Consider the following 4462-nt stretch of genomic DNA (forward strand, 5'->3'; position numbering starts at 1 on the left):
TTTCCATGGAGAAATCAGGTGTAATTCTGATAGGTCTGCCTTTATATGTTACTTGACCTTTTTCCTTAGCTGCTCTTCATATTCTTTCTTTATTCTGTATGTTTGGGGTCTTGATTATTATGTGGTGAGGGGATTTTTTTGTGGTCCACTCTATTTGGTGTTCTGTAGGCTTCTTGTACCTTCATTGGCATGTCTTTCTTAAGGTTGGGAAAGTTTTCTTCTATGATTTTGTTGAATATGCCTTCTGCCCCTTTGAGGTGGATTTCTTCTCCTTCTTCTATACCTATTATTCTTAGGTTTGGTCTTTTCATGGTGTCCCATATTTCCTGGATGTTTTGTGTTAAGGATTTGTTGGATTTAAGGTTTTCTTTGGTTGATAAATCCATTTCTCCTAGTGTATCTTCAACACTTGAGATTCTCTCTTCCATCTCTTCTATTCTGTTGGTAATGCTTGTATTGGTAGTGCCTGACTGTTTGTCCAGCTTTTCTATTTTCTGCCTTTCTTCAGATTGTGTTTTTTTTAATTTGTCTATTTCAGTTTTCAACCCTTGCAGTGTTTGCATTGCTTCTTGCAATTTTCTGTTTATCTTTTTGTCCATTTGTTGCCTTTTATGAATTTTTTGGTTTGTTCTTTCTTCCATTTCTTGCATTTTTTTGGTTTGCTTTTTGTTCCATTTCTCGCATTTTGTGCTTTGTTTCTTCTTCCATTTCCTGCCTTTTTTGGTTTGTTTCTTCTTCCATTTTTTTTCATTTTTTGCTTTATTTTTTTCTACCATTTCTTGAATTTTTTGCTTCATTTCTTCTTCCATTTCCTGCCTTTTTTGGTTTGTTTTTTTCTTCCAATTCTTGCATTTTTTGGTTTGTTTTTTCTTCCATTTCTTGCATTTTTTGGTTTGTTTTTTCTTCCATTTCTTTGAGGGATTTTCCTATATCCTCTTTTAGGGCCTCTATCATTTTCATGAAAGTGCTTTTAAGGTCGTTCTCTTCTGCTTCGTTCGCATTGGAATGTTGGGGTCTTGCTGGTGTGGAGTCTCTAGAATCTGGCGGTGTCATATTTGTTTTTCTGTTGCTGACTGTGTTTTTGTATTGTCTCTTTCCCATCTCTTCTTCTAGTGGGTGCAGAAAGAGCCCCTTACTGGTCTGGGGACCAGAGTTCCCTTTTGGTGGGTGCTAGCAAGTCCAATAATCTGGTGGTTCTTCTATTCCTTGTCCAAATGCTGGTCCCGTGAGTGGAGAAGAAGAACAGGAATCTGGGGCGCTTAGCCTCCTATCTGGTCCCCTGGACCCTATGCTGGGTCCTGTTGTACCTGATCCGGAACAGCTACTCCCCTGGTCTCCCTGCCTCCTCTGGTTTCCTGGTCTCGTTGGTGGGAGAGAAGATCTGGAGTCTGGGGTGCTTGGCTCCTGCCGGGATTGGGAGCTCTGTGCAGTTCCCAGGCGATCTGCAGGCACTGGAACACAGGCCGGGAAGCCGGCCTGTTTACCTGATGCTGCCAGAGGAACAGCTGCTTCCCTGGACTCCCAGCCTCCTCTCCTTTCCTGGTCTCGTTGGTAGGGGAGAAGATCTGGAGTCTGGGGTGCTTGGCTCCCGCCAGGGTTGGGAGCTCTGTGCAGTTCCCAGGCGATCTGCATCTGCCTGCTTTCTTATAGAACTCAGGAGCACCAGCCCAGGGATTGCCCTACCCACAATGGGCTGGGCCAACCCCCATCAATCACTAAATAAAGAAATGCCTTACAGCCTGATCAGATGGAGGCATTTTCTCAATTGAGATTCCCTCCTTTCAGATAACTCTAACTTGTGTCAAGTGAACGTAAAACTTGTTAGCACAAACTGAGCCCTTGTCAACTTGACACAAACACATCACTGTTAAGCCTCAACTTTCCCTTTCTTGTTCATCCCCAAGATCACACACTAGTAATGCCACAACATAAAATATTTTACAAACTTGAAAATTTCCACAGTCTTTATAAATTCAAACACTTTAAAATTCAATCCCTTTAAATATTTCAAGTCTCTTTTAAGACCTAAAATCACTCTTAAAATTGAGTATCTCGAGTAGAAGGGTGGCGGCGGTGACTCTGGCAGCCCAGGATGCAGTGTGAGTACCAGAGATTCGCCATGGTTCTTCAGAGGGTCCAGACCCTCCTCTAGCCTTTGCTCGGCAGTCTCTGCGCATTTGAGGAGGAACAGTGGGGCTACAGCGGTGGCATTTAATAAGGAACTTGTTCCCACTCAGAAACTCTTCATCGACAAGATAAGAGAGTACAAATCAAAGTGACAGGCATCTGGAGGACCTGTTGATACTGGCCCTGAGTATCAGCAAGAGCTGGACAGAGAGCTTTTTAAGCTAAAACAGATGTTTGGTAAAGGAGACATGAATACGTTCTCTACCTTCAAATTTGAAGACCCCAAATTTGAAGTTTTTGGCAAACCCCAGTGTAGGAGAAACCTCACGTGCCCGAGGGACTAACCATGCCCGTTTGGGGTGGGGACAGAGGGAGGTGAGGAAGGCAAGAGATAAAAGGGGAAAAGAAAGTAAAGCTCTCTCTCTCTTGGATCCTGGCCTTGGTTCGGAGATCACAGAGCATTCACCCAGCTTCTCGTGTAAGTGATTGCTCTCTCTAAATAAATATCTTAGATCCCCTTCCCCAGTATTCGTTGCGTGGATCTGTTCCATCTTCACCTCAGTCCTGAAGAATAGTACGAAATTCATCTGGTAATTTGTCATGAATTAGTTGTATAATTAATTTTTAAAAATTCAAATAAACATTTCACAGTTAAAAAAATTCAGTATCTCAACTGTGGGTTCCTGTAAAATCAAAAATAAGCTAGTACTTCCTTGCTTCAAGATCAGATCAAAGCAATGACCAATATATGGGATTCATTCACCTTCTTCTGGGCTCCTCCCAGGGTCTCGGGTCACTTCTCCAGCTCTGACCTCTACAGCACACACGGCTTGCCTTCTAAGCTCCAGCAGGCGCCACTCCCCACTGCTGCTGATCTTGGTGGTCAGACCATGGTACTGGCATCTCCAAAATGCTGGGTCTTCTGTTGCTGCTGCTGGGATGCACTTACACCAGTAACCGCTCATATCTCTCTTCATGGTGCCAAGCCTCCACTTCTCCACCTGATCCCTTAAATCCTGGACCTGCCACTAAGGCTGCACCTTCATCAATGGCCTCTCACAGTGCCAAGCCTCAGCTGCTCTCCATAACCTCTTCAGGCCTTTAAAACCAATACCACCGGGGTGACACTTACACTACCAAGTTTGGCTGCCTGTGCAGTGTACAACTCTGGCCCTCTCTGCATCTGCATGCTGGCTCTCAGGAAGGACCTCCCTGAAGATTTCACTTCTCTGATGCTGTTCCCTTCTTAGTCACCTTGAATTCCCAGCTCCAGCTAGCCAGCATCAGTTGTCCCAGTAACACAAAGGTTTCACTTCAATGGTGCTTTCTTATTACTCTCATCTTACTCTTCAGCCCCAGTTGGCCAGACACCACAGACTCTTCACACAGAAGGCATGGTGGAGTCTTTGCTTCCTTCTGAAACGTCACAAGCCAGGCCTCCATCATCTGCACTGCTCTCAGCATTCTTACATTCCAAGGCCCTATAAATATCTCACCAAGCATTGAACACCCAACAGCCTTTCTTACCCAAAGTTTCATAGTCTTTCCACAATCCTCCCCAAAACAGCAGGGTTAGGTCTGTGACATAAATACCCCACTCCTGGTACCAACTCAGCTTAGTCATGGTTTCTATTGTTGTAATAAAAAAACCATGACCAAAAGGCAAGTGGGACAAGAAAGGTTTTGTTTGACTTACACTTCCATATTACTGCTCACTATATAAGTCAGGACAAGAGCTCAAACAGGGTTGGAACCTGGAGGCAGGAGCTGATGCAGAGGCCAACGAGGGGTGCTACTTACTTTCTCAGCCCACTTTCTTATAGAACCCAGGACTATCAGTCCAGGGATAGACCCACCACAATGGGCTAGGCCCTCTCCCATCAATCACTAGTTGAGAAAATGTCATACATCTAGATATTAATGGGAGGCATTTTCTCAATTGAGGCTCCCTTCTTTCAGATAACTCTAGTTTGAATGTCAAGTGGACATAAGACCAGCCCTCACACTTGAGCTCTGAGGTTATCTCTACTCCTTACTCACTCAGACTACAATCAAATGATTTTCCCCAACAGGTGCAGATCACTCAGCCTAGCATCAGACATCCTTTTTCAGAAAAGACAGGAAGGCTCTAAATCTGACAGAATGGTAGTTACTAGGTACAGATTCATAGGACTAGGCAGCCAAAGGACTGCCACAAACCCTGGTGAAGCGTGAAATTCAAAACTAAGTCAGCTTGGGTCTGAGGTCATAACATGCAGGGTTCCAGGGAAGCCATCAGAGTTCTGTTTGGACCAACAAAGCAATGGGAGCTGGTACCTGGCCCACAGCATCCAGT

General features: G+C 44.4%; 1 pseudogene; it reads left to right on the forward strand.

Annotated features, from left to right (window-relative positions):
• Nucleotides 1-2119: 2119 nt before the first annotated feature.
• On the forward strand, nucleotides 2120-2471 carry LOC101842174 (annotated as a pseudogene).
• The last annotated feature ends 1991 nt before the right edge of the window (nucleotides 2472-4462 follow it).

Source organism: Mesocricetus auratus, unplaced genomic scaffold (genome assembly GCF_017639785.1).
Source record: "Mesocricetus auratus isolate SY011 unplaced genomic scaffold, BCM_Maur_2.0 Super-Scaffold_100041, whole genome shotgun sequence".
Classification (NCBI taxonomy): Eukaryota; Metazoa; Chordata; class Mammalia; order Rodentia; family Cricetidae; genus Mesocricetus; species Mesocricetus auratus.